This window comes from Oryzias latipes, chromosome 21 (genome assembly GCF_053564925.1).
Source record: "Oryzias latipes strain Hd-rR chromosome 21, Olatipes_Hd-rR_3.1".
Classification (NCBI taxonomy): Eukaryota; Metazoa; Chordata; class Actinopteri; order Beloniformes; family Adrianichthyidae; genus Oryzias; species Oryzias latipes.
The window spans coordinates 27,887,250-27,904,391 of NC_136257.1; the positions used below are offsets into that span (position 1 = coordinate 27,887,250).

The following is a 17,142-nucleotide window of genomic DNA, read 5'->3' on the forward strand; positions in this document are numbered from 1 at the left end:
GAATTAAATAAGGAAAAACTGATTCCACATTATTCACAGACAGCAGAGAAGGTCCAAGTGGGCTAAAAAAAAAAGGTCACATGAAGAGCGGTGGCTTTTCGGCATCTGAGAAACAATACTTTAAAAAACAGAACTGGGCCTATAAGTGGTGAAACTATTTAAATAACATGAATCAGATCTTATCCCATGTCATGCAGATTGAGGTTTTATGTTCTCTCTGTAACAACAACTGCTGTAACAACTACATTTCTTTTACTACAATTAACCAACACAAATGCATCACAACCACAAACTTTCTGTATACGACGCCACATGTTTGCTCCACAGAATGCTGCTGGTTTCTCTTTAGCTGACATTGAGCTGCTGCATCGTTTGAGAAACTTAGGTCTCAAAAGAGACAAAACCACTTAAATAGAAATGATCATTTTAAAGCAACAATCTGTGTTAATGTACATTATTTTAATCTACAACAGTTCTCATGTTTGTTAGCATTAGTTTGTCAGGAACCCTGTTAGATCTGTGACTTACTTTGATAAAAGTTGTTTAAACTGTTGTAGCTGCAACACCAGAACTTCTGCATCTTCCAAGAGCTTTCTATGAAGACACAGAAAACCAAAACCTGTACTGAAAATAATGAACATGGCTTTAAACTTTTACATCAAAGTTTCAAAATGTACTTCAACACCTAGCAAAGCAGCATCTAACCACTTCCTTTTTCTCAGTCCCTCCTCCAAACATGTATCAGAGACCACAGCTTGCTGTTCCAGTTTGTCTTCTGCTCTCTGATGGTCATCATGTTCTGGAGGAACACAGCCAGATGTTTCAGGCTCAGCGTGTCTTTGCAGGTACTAAAAACACTTTCTGGAAATGATGCAGGATTTCATTGATGTTGATGCTGCAACGTTTATAACTTGTTATATGTTTCAACCCTCAGCTGCACCGTTACCTGAACACAGAAGCATGAAGGTTTCCAGAGGAGATTCAGTGACTTTAACTTGTAACGTGTCACTGGAAAACCCAGCAGAAATCAGATGGACCAAAGACAATTTAGCATTTCATCATTCCATCATTCTCAATGCCACTGTTTCAAATTTCTCTTCTTCTAAGATCAAATTAGAGATAGACCTTCCTACAAAGTTAATGATACTGAACGTTCAAGATGAAGATGAAAGACTTTATAGTTGTACTCTAACTGACAGCAAAGGATTTAAAGAAATTACATGGAATCTGACTGTGTCTGAAGAAGTTAAAGGTATGTATGTTAAGACAGAAAAAAGTTGAAGTAGAGGAATTTACCTGAAGGCAACTTTAAACCATCGACATGACTTTTTTATTTAAATTCATTGACATGTGACGTCATTTCCGGGTGAGCTATTCCCAGTGCTAGCTGTGTGACTGCTGTCCTCTTGTTTGGCATTAGCCTTACTACTATTGCTTACTCTAAGGGTTATCTGGGTTAATATTCACATCTAGTACCTTTTATTAGCGAATTCACCACTGTTAAACCGCTTGCTGTTCACTTTTCTCATTTTGCTAAATAAACCACTTCTCTTTACTTAAACACCGCTAGCCTTAGCTTAGAACATAGTATGGCCACCACCACTCCTTCCGCCTCTCCTCCTCTCTCCTGCCCCATGTGCCATCTGTTTAGTGATGATCCTGCCTCCTTTAGTGAAGATAGGGGTAGGTGTGTTAAGTGTAGTCTTGTGTTAGACTTGGAGGCCAGGCTGGAGCAGTTAGAAGCGCGGCTCCGCACAGTGGAAGCTAAGCCGGCTAGCCAGGTCGTTACTCGTAGCGCGGGCCGCGCTACCAGGGCTAACTTAGCTAGCACCCCAGCGCCCTCCCAACAGCCGGGAGACAGTCAGGGGTTTGTACCGGTTGGGAGGAAACATAGTGCTAAACGCAAAAACTTAGAGCACCCGAGACTCCACGTTAGTAATAGGTTCTCCCCCCTCAGCGACACACCCGCTGAACACTCAACTCTGGTTATAGGCTCTTCTGAAGTTAGAAACGTGGAGCTCCCAGCGGCTACTGTCAGGTGTTATCCGGGGGCCAGAGTTGGTGACATCGAGGGGAACCTTAGGATGTTAGCTCAGAGTAAGTCCAGGTTCCGTCGAGTCGTGATTCACGCAGGCGGTAATGATGCCCGACGGAGACAGTCAGAGGTGGTTAAGTTAAACGTAACTTCGGTGTGTAAACTGGCTAAGACGATGTCCGACACTGTAATTTTCTCTGGTCCCCTGCCGAACTTAGTCAATGATGAAATGTACAGCCGCTTTTCATCATTTAACCGCTGGCTTTCTAGATGGTGCCCAGAAAACGGCGTTGGTTTTGTGGATAACTGGAGCGCGTTTTGGGGGAAGCCCGGTCTCATGCGGAGAGACGGCGTCCATCCCACTCGGGACGGTGCCGCTCTTCTTTCTAGAAACATTTCTGCTAGCCTTAGTCTGTTAACCTGACAATCCAGAGACGAGACCCGGGCGCAGAGCAGCAGTGTAAAACGCTCCTCTGAGCCTCCCTTAGGGTTAGTGCCGGTGCAAAACCCATGCAGGGAAAGTCAAGCAGGTCCTAGCTTTAGCTTATGTGCTGAAAGACAAATGAAAGGAGCGTGTCATAGAAACCTTAAAGTGACAGACAGCAGTTCTCACAAGCAGAATTATGATGTCATTAAATGCGGTTTATTAAACATTCGATCCATTTCCTCCAAGTCCCTCTTAGTCAACGAGTTAATTACTGATAACAATCTTAGTCTTTTAGCCTTAACAGAAACTTGGCTCCATCAGGATGACTATGTTAGATTGAATGAAGCAACCCCCCCCACTTATGCTAACTATCAGAAATCCAGGATTTCAGGGAAAGGAGGTGGTTTGGCAGTAATATCACAGTCTAGCTTACTTCTCAGCCCTAAAGTTAAAAATGCTTATAATTCATTTGAAAGCATCATATTGTCTTTAAGTCACCCAAACAGGAAAACTCGAAAACCTGTTTTACTCATAATTATTTATCGCCCCCCCGGCCCATATTCAGAATTTTAAACTGAGTTTTCCGACTTCCTATCGACTATTGTCTTAGATTCTGATCAAATTATAATATTAGGGGATTTTAATATTCATGTTGATGACCCCAGTGACTGCCTAGGAAAGGCTTTTGCAGCTTTATTAGATGATGTTGGTTTCACCCAAAGTGTGAATGAACCCACTCACTGTCATAAGCACACCCTGGACCTTGTTCTAACCCATGGGATAGAGATCAGCCAGCTGAGTGTCCTTCCTCTTAACCCCATCATTTCTGATCACTTTCTGATTACCTTCCAGCTTACACTGGAACATCCTTCTGCCCCAGTGAATAAGAAACAGCTTAGAAGAATCTTAACTGACCGTTCTGTGTCTGAGTTTAAACACACAGTTCAGCCAGTACTTAGTGATATTCTGAGAAAATACTCTGAGACCAGCTCCCATAGTATCAGTCCTAGTATAAATGACCACTTTGTTAATGATGCCTTACAAGCCCTCAGGAGTACACTCGATGTTGTTGCCCCCTTGAAACCTAAGTTCGTCAGACAAAACCGAGTAGCACCGTGGTTTAACGCTGAAACTCGTTCTCTTAAACGAGAAACCCGTAAGTTGGAAAGAGAATGGCGCCGCTCCGGTTCAGAGCAGTCTCTGAATATCTGGAAACATAGCCTATTAAATTATAAAAAAGCTCTGCGTAGAGCTAGAAGCCAGTACTATTCAACCTTAATATCAGAGAATGGAAACAATCCAAGATTTCTTTTTAGCACTATAGCTAAATTAACTCGCAGTCAGAGCTCAGTAGAACCACATGTTCCTGTTTCTCTCAGCTCTGATGATTTTCTTACATTTTTCGATAGTAAAATCTCAAATATTAGACATAAGTTAAATCAAGTTATTCCTACTATCAGCCCAGAACAGGCTGAAGCGGTAGAAATGGAGGCATCCATAGAAACCTCTGTAACATTAGACTGCTTCACTGCTGTGGATCAAGCGGAAATAACATCAATTATTACGTCCTCCAAATCCTCAACGTGTCTGTTAGACCCAATTCCCACTAGACTTTTTAAAGAAACTTTTCCCCTAATTAATGATCCCATATTAACAATGATAAATGCCTCTCTGGAAACGGGTTACGTGCCACAGTCTTTTAAATATGCAGTTGTTAAACCTCTTCTGAAAAAGCCCAGTTTGGATCCTAGCATCTTGGCCAACTATAGACCGATATCAAACCTGCCCTTTATTTCTAAAATCCTAGAAAGAGTTGTAGTTAAGCAGCTTTACTGCCACCTACAGGACAACAGCCACTTTGAAGACTTTCAGTCGGGGTTTAGACCTCACCACAGTACGGAAACTGCACTAGTTAGAGTCTCTAATGACTTGTTATTGGCCTCAGAAAAGGGACTACTTTCTATTCTGGTCCTGTTGGACCTCAGTGCTGCCTTTGACACTATCGACCACGGTATTTTACTCCATAGATTAGAGCAGGACATAGGGATCAGAGGATCTGCTCTCCAGTGGTTTAAATCCTATCTGTCTGATAGGTATCAGTTCGTTAATGTAAATGGCCATTCCTCTCAGTGCACTCGAGTCAACTATGGAGTCCCACAGGGCTCAGTCTTGGGACCGATCCTGTTTACGCTTTATATGTTACCCCTAGGAAACATAATCAGGAAACACAGCATTAATTTTCATTGTTATGCCGACGATACGCAGTTGTATTTATCCATGAAGCCTGACCGGAATGACCAGATAGAGAAACTGAACGCCTGCATCAGTGACATCAAGACCTGGATGACAATTAATTACCTCCTCTTGAACCCAGAAAAAACTGAGGTCATTATACTTGGTCCTAAAAACCTCAGAGATGCTCTGTCTGCTCAGATAGTCTCCCTGGATGGTATAAGTATAGCCCCCAATTCCACAGTTAGAAACCTTGGGGTTTTACTTGACCAGGATTTATCATTTAAGGCTCATATATCTCAGGCGTGTAGAACTGCCTTTTTTCACCTGCGGAATATTGCTAAGATCAGAAATATACTTTCTAAGAGTGATGCTGAAAAACTCATCCATGCATTTGTTACGTCGAGGCTGGATTACTGTAACTCCTTGTTAGCAGCGTGTCCTAAGAGTTCCTTAAGAAGTCTCCAGCTTGTTCAGAACGCAGCTGCTAGATTGTTAGCTGGAACCAGCAGAAGAGATCACATCACTCCTGTGTTAGTTTCGCTCCATTGGCTCCCAGTTGATTCTAGAATTAAGTTCAAGATCCTCCTGTTAACCTATAAGGCCTTACATGGAATGGCCCCGTCCTATATTAAGGACCTCATAGTCCCTTACCAACCAATCAGAACACTTCGCTCGCAAAATGCAGGACTGCTTGTGGTTCCTAGAATTGGTAAAAGTACGGTTGGAGGTAGAGCGTTTAGCCACCAAGCCCCTGTCTTATGGAATAAACTCCCAGCTCATATAAGAGAGGCCGACTCAGTTTCTACATTCAAAGCTAGACTGAAAACATTCCTCTTTGGACAGGCTTATTGTCAGACTAGTTAGTATTCAGAGATTATTTAACTTAATGTTAGTTTGTTTAAATTAAACTTAATAATAACTATTTCTTTTAAAAGGCTGCTAGAAGTTGAAGCTGGGGTAACTATGGTACACTGGGGTTCTGTCCTCTTTCCTTTTTTACTTCTACCCTTCCTCTCCTCTATTCTTGATCATAATTTATCATTTAGTTCTCCATGCCTCTGTTTGGTGCAGTGCGATTCATGTATTGTCCCTCTTTTCCTCTCCCCTCCTGGGGAGTGGGAGTGCTTCCAGACTCCAGTTGGCTCATCCGTGCTCCAGTTCCTGACCGTTTACCTCGCCTTTGCTCCTGCTCCTACACCTGGCTGTGGATCCTGCCTCTGGCTCATCTCTGGCTCGTCTCTGCTCTGTACCTGACCGAGTACCTCGTCTCTGCTCCTGCTCCTACACCTGGCTGTGGTTCCTGTCTCCGGCTCGACTCGCGCCTTTGACTGTCCCGATAACCACGGCTGGATGAAGCTCGTCTGCTGGACTTTTATATATGTAGTTGTAGATTTAGATAAGTTAATTCTTCTCTAAGATTTCTGGTAAATCGCCTGTCCGTCCTGGGGGAGGATCCCTCCTTCATGTGGGCACCCCTGAGGTTTCTTCGTTTTTTCCGGAATCCGGTTTTTTTGGGAGTTTTTCCTTACCGCGAAGGGGGGTCTAAGGGCAGGGATGCCAGTATAGCTTAGTCAGTTTGTTAGTTCATTTTAGTATTTTTCTATTGAACTCTTTGTATTCGTGATCCTTTTGATTTCATGTTTTACTTCGAAGCCCATCGAGACGACTGTTGTTGTGATTTTGGGCTATACAAATAAAATTGAATTGAATTGAATTGAATTGAATTTCAGACGTCCATTATTCAGGTTATTGGGATTATTCTTCTCTGAAATTCTCGATTGGAGCAGGAGTTCTTCTGTGTTGCATCATTTTAGTCGTCTGCTTCCACAGGTGAGTTCTTCTGTTTTAGCTTCAGACATTAAATTATTTAAAAAATAAAAGTATTTTCACCTTTTTTGTTTTTATTTTCACGTCTAAATTAGATCAAATGTTACTTTATTTATTATAAATAAAGAATTACAAAGAATTATTTAAGACGTCTCCAAAAATGAGGACATTCAGTAAAGTATGATATTATCAAAAGACGTGAAAAATGATTAAATATCTTATTTAGGATTAATAAAACTAAAAATCAAACAATAAGATACATTTATGTTTCTGGGGAAAAAAAAGGAAATCCACTTTTTATTTGGAAAACTAAATCAGGTAGTTGTGCAATAAAATAAAGCATCTCTGCTTTGATTTTAATGAGACATTTAAATGTATTTATTATACTAATATATTATATACCTTCAGTAACTGAAAATATCTGTTTTATGACATTTATTAAAGTCATAAAATTATAAGAGATCAACATTCATGATTGCCAACATTTTTTCTCTTCAAATACATGTTATATAAATACAGCATATGGCTTTTATAAACTTCTCATATTTTTTTCTAACATAAATTTATGGCAAATATTTAAAAAAATGAAATCAGCCTTTATTAGATGTTTTAAATGATTAATGTGATCATTAATAGTGTTTATAGTTATTTCATATAATTAACCTGCATTAAATGTAGTGTCAAGTGTTTTCTTTAATCTCTAAAGATAAACCGTCTTTTATAAAATATGTATATGTTTCAAGTTTGTTTTAGTGATAACCACATTTCTAAAATAGAGTGACATCATCAAATGTTCTAAACTGTAACACAATAATCCAAGTCTCTTCATGGTCTTACATGAACAAACGTTCAAAGACTCACAAACTTTAGGTTAGTTGCAGATTTTTGGACCATTAAAGACTCAATATAAAAAAAAAGCTAAGAGGAAAAGAATCGTTTAACTTAAAAAAGAAAACTTTTGAAATAACAAGAAATGTTATGAAAATTGACTTGTTTATGTTTTCTTGTTTGTATTATTTCATTTTGAATAATATTTCAGCTAAAAATTCAGAAACAAGAAATCAAAATACTCGTCTCTTTATCTCTGTAGAAAATGTGGAAGAAGAGCAGAGTCTCAGTGAGAGGAGGTCAGTGAAACTTTCCTCTGACTGTGTGAAGCTCTGGTCTGTGTCTGTTGTTCTGTCTGCTCTCATTCTCACCTTTAATCTCAGTTCCTCTGTTGATTCATCTTTCATTTCATTCATGGAGTTGTTCTATTGTGGTGTTTTTCAGATCGTCCTTCTCTGCAGTTTCCACTCTAAGCCTCTGTCTTGATGCTGAACACACAATAGAAGAAGATAACAGAAGAGAACATGGAGACGGAGGAAAGGAGTTTGATCATCAAACAGCAGAGATGGAGCTTTGCTTTGTTTGGTTAAAGGGTCTATTTTATACAAAATCCACTTTTGAGCTTTTCAATGTCTAACAATGTTGATTCATCATAAAAAAAACCATGGTGGTATCTTGATTCGTCCACGCATTTCTGGGTATTCCTCCAACAACCTGCGTTCTGAGCACCAGCCGCTCCCAATCGATGAAAACGAGCGGGCTCCTGCATTGTGATGTAGATAAGTGAGGAACCGCCCTTTTAGAGAGAGACTGTGCTGCCAGCTCCTCCCCCTCCCACAGCTCACACTCCCACTTTCTCCACTAAGCTATCGCAGTGATACCCAAAATGTATTATTAATTGGAAATGTGAACAACCTTGCAAAAAAAAAAATCGAATTTTTTTCAAAAAATTGGAATCGAGCGTTAAGCCCTGCCCCTGAACGTAGCTTAAGACATTTATTAGCATTATGTCTCACGCAAGCCTAATTGTTAATAAGCTTAATTGATTTTATTAATTAACTTAACAAATTAATAGGCTTTATTAATGTGAAAGATGCTAGTAATATATTTAATTGCATTTTATATGTCTTGCAAATACCTGAAAGTGTTAATAAGATTTATTATTAGCATCTAAAAACAGACTTGTCTTCAAAATCCATATTCATAAAGTGCTTATAAGCTTAACAAATGTATTAATTAACTTTAACAGTTTATTAAGTGTTTTGCAGTAACTCATCTAAAGTGTACAATCCTTTTACCACAAAAAACCACTAAAGTCAGAACATTGTCTTCATAGTCAATATTACTAAACTGCTTACAAGCTTAACAGATTTATCAATTAACTTTGTTAACAGTTTATTAAATGTTTTGCATTTAATAAACAGAGAGCGCAATCCAGCACGTGTCCGCGAGAATGTGCTGGATAACGCTCTTGTTAATAGGTGTTTTTGTTTCTTTTTATATTATAAGTTTGGAAAATTATTGTTTTTTGAATGACTATTTAGTTTACACCCTGTTGCTTTAAATATCACTTTGGCTGAACAACATTTTGGATTTAAGTTGAATATTTGGAGATTTCTGACAACAATAAAGAAATCTATTCTATTCTATCCCACCACTAACTGATGTCCAACAAAAACATAATTTACAATTAAAAAAACCTATTTGTACTTAAAGTTTAGTATCTGTATTCTTTGAAATTCTTCCTATCATAAAGATAATATAACACAGCTGTGAGGAAGGAGAGAAAGATGAGAAAAGGGAGAAAGAATCAGGACAGATGGAGGAAAGAAACATTGGCCTTATGGTGGACGTTCAGGGCAAAGCCAGTTAATACCGAGTCAGTCATTATGAAATAGTATTCTTTATAAAAAAAAAAACATGCATTAGCAAGATATTTTATTCCTTTAAAACATAGAATAATTTTTGCTTGGCCATATGATTTAGTGGAGAAGAACACAGACAAGAGGGGAAGGAGACAGACATGAGGTTGGTGATGCATCTGATATAAAAGAGAGCAGTGGTGACTTCAGGTAGGAATAATTCAACTATTAAAGTAAAAAAAAACCTAGATGCTCATTCTGGTTTGAACTTCTGCTGACCTTCTGCACTTATTTTGGGAAAACAAGTGCAGACATACATGACAAGTCAGTCCCAACAAAGAAAAATGAGGAGAGAGGTTCAGATGAAGATGAGAGAAAGAGAGACGATCAGCTGATGATGAAGAGGGAGGAGAACAGAGAGGTACAGGGAGAGTACATTCTTCTGAACGGCCTTCACCACACAAATTTGAGGAATTATTGAGGCAAAACACGGTTGAAAATAGCTCACAAAAATGTTGTGCTGGGTCATATCCATAATCTGTCAAGGAAAGCCTCCTGCTGCTCAGCTGCACTCCTCCTGGAGGTCCCTCCTCCCCTCCCTGCTCACAGGTGTTCACAGCTGGTTCTCATGTGCTCCTGATTTGTTCCATTCTTAAGTTGCTCTGAACCCTCTGTCATTGTTGCAGCGTTGTGGTTTACTCGCATCTCTAGCTTTGCTCTCGGCATTAAAAGCCCCTTCGAGTTATTTAGTTTGTGTGTCTTTCCCCGGAGCCCATGCAGCTCGGAGCTGGCCGTCTCTCTCCGGCTGATTGGCAGCGCCGCATGCGGGAGGGACTTTGCCTTTATTGTGGACGTTCGGGACACGTTGTGCGCAACTGTCAGGGAAAGGCCAGGGCTCCCCAGCAGTGAGGAAACTGGTAATTCGCAACCATTCTTTTTCCTCTCCTTCTCGTCCCTCCACCAAGTTTTTGGTGGCATATGCTGGAGCCCAGGTGGAATTTGACACTCTTATTGACTCGAGGTCTGATGGGGATCTGATCTCCCAGGAGGTGGTGGACAGACTGAAAATACCCACCGAACCTCTGTTTCCAGCATTGGACATTCATGCCATTAATGGGACCCTCATACACAAGGTTTCTGTTCGTACTGTTAATATTTCTGTGTCTTTTTCTGGAAACCACTCTGAGACCGTGTCATTTTATGTTGTTGAGTCCCTTAAACCTCCTGTTATTTTAGGGTTGCCCTGGTTGAGCAGACACAAACCTCACATCGACTGGGCTTCGGGGCGGTTTTTGTCATGGAGCCCCTTTTGTTTGCTTAATTGGCTTTCCTCTGCCTCAGTTCGTAAAGCTGTTGAGGTTCAACAATCTCCAGACCCTCCAGATCTTTGTAAGGTTCCGTCTGTTTATCACAATTTACGTTCTGTGTTTTGTAAGGTATGGGCCAAATCTCTACCCATCGCCCTTATGACTGTGCCATCGATCTTCTGCCGGGGACCCAACCCCCAAAGGGGCATATTTACCCCCTATCACCGCCTGAACGAGAGGCTATGGACTCGTACCTGCGGGACAGTTTACAGGCAGGGCTTATTGGACCTTCTTCCTCGCCTGCTGGGGTGGGTTTTTTCTTTGTGGGTAAGCGAGACGGGGGCCTGCGACCCTGTATTGACTACAGGGGTTTGAATAAGATCACCGTACGTAACACCTACCCCTTACCCCTGCTGCACACTGCATTTGACCTGCTGAGTGGGGCATGTATGTTTTCTAGGTTGGACCTCAGGAACGCATATCATCTAGTCCGGGTGAGAGAGGGTGATGAGTGGAAGACAGCGTTTAACACTCCTAGTGGACACTTTGAATATTTAGTTATGCCTTTTGGACTAACAAATGCTCCTGCAGTGTTTCAATCTTTGATCAATGATGTTCAGAAGGACATGCTAAACAAACTTGTGTTCGTTTATCTGGACGATATTTTGATTTTTCTTTTTTTCTCCTGACCTAGATTCTCATGTGCAGCACGTCAGAGCCGTCCTCCAGCGCCTCCTACAGAACCACCTCTACTGCAAGGCCGAAAAATACAAATTCCACACTACGCAGACTCGGTTCTTGGGGTATGTGGTCTCTCCTGGGCAGGTCCAGATGGACGACTCCAAGGTTCAGGCCGTCCTGGAGTGGCCAGTTCCCTCTGGTAAGAAGCAACTTCAGCGCTTCTTGGGGTTCGCCCATTATTACAGGCGTTTTATTAGAGGTTTCAGTGGCGTTGCTGCACCCCTTCATAGGATTACGTCTGATTAGGTGCGTTTTGTTTGGAACGAAGAAGCTGAGAAGGCTTTTAGTGAACTGAAGAGACGCTTCTCTGCGGCCCCTATACTGACTCAGCCTGATCCCTCCAAGCAATTCATTGTGGAGGTGGATGCTTCTGAGTCTGGTGTGGGGGCTGTGTTGTCACAGAGAGCGTCCGATAACAAAGTACATCCCTGCGCGTATTTCTCCCGCAAGCTCACTCCTGCGGAGAAACTACGATATAGGGAACAGAGAACTTCTAGCTGTGAAAGTGGCCCTGGAGGAGTGGCGCCACTGGCTGGAGGGAGCTGAGCAGCCGTTTCTAGTTTGGACTGACCACAAGAATCTTGAGTACATCCGGTCTGCCAAGGGCCTCACTCCCCGCCAGGCTAGGTGGACTCTGTTCTTCGACAGGTTCGATTTCACCCTCTCCTATCGACCGGGAAGTAAAAATACCAAACCAGACGCACTCTCCCGTCAGTACTAACTGGAGGAGGAGGAGAGACCTGCTGAAGACATGCCTGTGCTCCCCTCCCGCATGGTGCTCGGAGCCACCCGCTGGTCACTGGAGCGACAGGTACAGGCTTCCATTCCAGATCCTGCCACTATCCCTGCCGGCTGTCCGGAGGGCCGACTCTTTGGGGGCACTCTTCCAGACTGGCCTGTCATCCAGGGGTTACAAGGAGAGGTTTCCTCATTGCCCAGCGGTTCTGGTGGCCCTCGATGTCTTCTGACATATGTGCTTTTGTGTCAGCCTGTCGTGTTTGTGCTAGTGTCAAGACCCCCAGGACTCCCCCCTGCCGGGCTACTCCACCCTCTACCTGTGCCGTCTAGACCTTGGTCCCACGTTGCTATGGACTTCATCACTGGATTACCAATTTCTCGAGGTAAAACGGTTATCCTCACTATCATTGACCGTTTTTCTAAGTTAGCCCATGCCATACCCCTGCAGAGACTTCCTTCAGCCAAAGAACTAGCCACCCTGGTTTCACATCACTTGTTTCGCCTTCATGGCCTTCCTCTGAGCATCACGTCGGACCGGGGCCCACAATTCATTGCAGCCTTCTGGAAGGAGTTTTGCAACCTCCTCGGGATCAAGGTCAGTCTGAGTTCTGGTTTCCATCCTCAGACTAACGGCCAGGTAGAGAGGTATAATCAGGATCTGGAGACATCGCTGTGAGCCATGTGTGGAAAGAACCCCAAGACCTGGTCTTCGCAGCTCCCATGGATTGAGAACGCCCATAACTTCCTGGTCAACACTACTGGGTACTCTCCCTTTCAGGCTGCCTATGGCTTTCAGCCTCCCTTGTTCCCACACCAGGAGCAATTGGCGACCTCCTCGGGGCCAGCGGCATTTGTGAGACGATGTTGTCACACCTGGAGCAGGTTCAGGCTGGAGCTCCTACGGAACCAGGAGCGTCTCGCTATGGTGGCTAACCGGCGAAGGTCTTTTGCTCCAGACTGCAGGGTTGGAGACAAGGTGTGGCTGTCCACGTCGGATCTCCCGCTGAAGGGTGGTTCCGGGAAGATGCAGCCCAGATTCATCGGTCCTTTTACCATCTCTCGTATCATCAACCCTGTGGCCGTGAGACTGGACCTGCCATGCTCCATGAAGGTGCATCCGGTGTTCCACGTTAGTAAGCTGAAACCTGTTCGGAACTCTCCCCTGCAGCCGGATCCCAATCCCCCTCCTGCTCCACGGATGGTAGACGGTGGCCCGGTCTACACTGTCCGGGAGATCCTCGCCTCCAGGAGGGTAGGATGTGGCATCCAGTATTTGATCGACTGGGAGGGCTACGGTCCGGCAGATCGCCAGTGGGTGCCTAAACGCCACATCTGTGACCCCACGATGATCGCTCGTTTCCATCGCCTCCATCCGTATCAGCCTCGTCGGGGTTCGTCTGGTCGAGTTATTCAGTTTGTGTGTCTTTCCTGCACCTGGGTTCCTCCTTGGTTCCGCGTCACATAATCAGAAAACAAGTGATGGGATGTATACATTTAAACAATAAAAGTTTTGTGTAAGTGTTTAGATAGCTTTAGGGTGTGTGTGTGCGTGTGTGTGTGTGCGTGTGTGTGTGTGCTTGCGCGTGTGTGCCTGCGCGCGTGTGCGTTTACATGGCCGCATACCCCTATGAAATTGGTTAAAAAAGGGTCTATTAAAAAAGTTTAAATAGATCAAATAAATTACACGATGTCTGGGCATTCTTATGATTCATGTAATGTAAAGATTTAGAGAATAGGTTGAGACTGTTGAGTAATCCATAATGTGAGGTTTCACCTTTAAGAATTTACAACTATGAATGAAATGCTTTGAAATTGCTATCAGTACATTAATCGGAAAGTCCCGATTTTTGTCAAATAATTGTAATCGAATTTAAATTGTATTCCAATTTAAAGGGTTAATGATATTTTTGGATTTGAGACAATTATGAAAAGAACAAAACTGTTTTACATGAAAACATTCAAAGAAAAGTTTTCCACAGTTTCTACATAATTTCCACAAAAGACACAAAGATCACTATCCCAATTAAAGCAATGTACAAAATGATTGGAAGGGTAAATATCATTTTACGGGAATAGCACTGCTCATATAGCAAATCAGTACATTGTGGCGATTTGGGGGTTAGCCCCGCCTTCAGCTTTTAAGATTCGTGGGAAGTGGGGAATCTTGGTTGTATTAAATCGCTCACCATAAGAGAGGGAGGTGTGAGTAGAAGTGAAATTAATATTATTTGGCTAGTGGTCGGTGTGCTCAAAATAAACGGACATATATGATTGTACGCTAGCTTATGTGAGAGACATTCTCAACAAACCGGGGTTGTGCTTTGCATGGGGCACGGGTAGCAGGTTTGGTTATGTCATGTGTGGCCGCTACTAAGAGGATAGTGAATTAAGACTCAGGCTCAACGTTTCTTGCCTGGTTAGTAGGGGGTGGTGATTCAGTGCTTGCTATTAGTAATAGATGCGCACACAGGGCCAAAGACACACACAGGACCAAAGATGCCCACAGGACCAAAGACACACACAGGGCCAAAGACACACACAGGACCAAATATGCCAACAGGACCAAGGACACACACAGGACCAAAGAAACACACAGGACCAAAGACACACACAGGACCAAAGATGACCACAGGACCAAAGACACACACAGGACCAAAAAAACACACAGGACCAAAAACACACAGGACAAAAGACGCACACAGGGCCAAAGACACACACAGGACCAAAGACACACACAGGGCCAAATACACACACAGGACCAAAGATGCCAACAGGACCAAAGACACACACAGGACCAAAGAAACACACAGGACCAAAGACACACACAGGACCAAAGACTCACACAGGACCAAAAACACACACAGGACCAAAGACTCACACAGGACCAAAAACACACACAGGGCCAAAGACACACACAGGACCAAAGACAAACACACAGGACCAAAGATGCACACAAGACCAAAGACACACACACAGGACCAAAGATGCACACAAGACCAAAGACACACACAGGGCCAAAGACACACACAGGGCCAAAGACACACACAGGACCAAAGATGCCCACAAGACCAAAGACACACACAGGACCAAAGAAACACACAGGACCAAAGACAAACACACAGGACCAAAGATGCACACAAGACCAAAGACACACACAGGACAAAAGACGCACACAGGGCTAAAGACACACACAGGACCAAAGACACACACAGGACCAAAGATGCCCACAGGACATCACACACAGGACGAGGGACACACACAAGACTAGAGACACACACAGGACCAAAGACAAACACAGGACCAAAGATGCACACAAGACCAAAGACACACACAGGACAAAAGACGCACACAGGGCTAAAGACACACACAGGACCAAAGACACACACAGGACCAAAGATGCCCACAGGACATCACACACAGGACGAGGGACACACACAAGACTAGAGACACACACAGGACCAAAGACAAACACAGGACCAAAGACACACAGAAGATAAAAGACACACACAGGACCAAAGACGCACACAGGACCAAAGACACACACAGGACCACAAGACCATAGACACACACAGGACATCACATCACAGGACATCACACACAGGACCAGAGACACACACAGGACCAGAGACACACACAGGACTAAAGACGCACACAGGACCAAAGACGCACATGGGACCAAAGACACACACAGGACCAAAGACACACAGGACCAAAGACACACACAGGACCAAAGACACACAGGACCAAAGACACACACAGGACAAAAGACACACACAGGACCAAAGACACGCATAGGACCAAAGACGCATACAAGACCATAGACACACACAGGACATCACACACAGGACCAGAGACACATACAGGACTAAAGACACACACAGAACCAAAGACGCACATGGGACCAAAGACACACACAGGATCAAAGACACACACAGGACCAAAGACACACACAGGACCAAAGACACATACAGGACCAAAGACACAAACAGGACCAAAGACACATACAGGACCAAAGACACATACAGGACCAAAGTCGCACACAGGACCAAAGATGCACACGGGACATCACACACAGGACCAGAGACACACACAGGACAAAAGACACACACAGGTCCAAAGACACACACAGGACCAAAGACAAATACAGGACCAAAGACACACACAGGACAAAAGACACACACAGGACCAAAGACGCACACAGGACCAAAGACACACACAGGACAAAAGACACACATAGAACCAAAGACAAATACAGGACAAAAGACACACACAGGACCAAAGACACACACAGGACAAAAAAACACACAGGACCAAAGACACACACAGGACCAAAGACACACACAGGACCAAAGACACACACAGGACCAAAGACACACACAGGACCAGAGACACACTCAGAACATCACACACCAAGCAGAAATGAACTTATTGCTAAAATTTTGTCACAACTTCAGCTCTAAGAAAATGACAACAGAGCTAAGAAAACTGAATAATTTAATTTATTATTTCTAATTATTAATATTACCTGTTTTTTGGTTCATATTTGCATGATTTTGACAGAATATATTTATTATTTTGGATCAATATTCCTGTCTGTTTTTATTCACATTTATGTTTAAAAAGTTAGAATTAAGGTTAAGTTTGAAAGGTTTAAAAGTTTAGCTTTAGCGTGTTCAATAAATGTTTTTCTTGCTCGGTCCGCAACCTTAAGTGTGTTTTGGATTTAGGCCCCCTCTGCAACTGAGTTTGACCCCCCCTGTAATACGAGTCTAGAAATTTCATGCATGTTTTTGTGTGTAAAATGAGCAAATAAAAATAGGAGGTTTTTAGTAAACAGGTCCTGTGGGGCCCTTCATACCACTTAGTGCCCATGAAATAACCGTAAGTCTCAAAAGGGTTGGTGACCCCTTCTCCAGGTGGATCACCTACATGTCTGTAAATGGATGGCTCATTAAAGGGAAACACAGACAAGAACTTAAAGTGAATCCCTTTCCATTTGTAATCTGTTATTCAGAAATGTCATTGGCAAGGGAAGCAGTTATAAATCTTCATGAATACAAAAAAGAATATTATTAGTCGTTTTGTTTGCGACAGGTCCTCGAAAGTTAGGATGATTTGCTGTGGCGACCCTTGATGGGACAA

The 17,142-nt window shown here is 43.0% G+C and overlaps 1 long non-coding RNA gene across 1 annotated transcript; it reads left to right on the top strand.

Annotated features, from left to right (window-relative positions):
* The first annotated feature begins 321 nt into the window (after nucleotides 1-321).
* On the top strand, nucleotides 322-6,416 carry LOC144988812 (uncharacterized). The gene is made up of 2 exons (XR_013652848.1): nucleotides 322-845; nucleotides 935-6,416. It is a non-coding gene; the product is annotated as an uncharacterized LOC144988812 (long non-coding RNA).
* The last annotated feature ends 10,726 nt before the right edge of the window (nucleotides 6,417-17,142 follow it).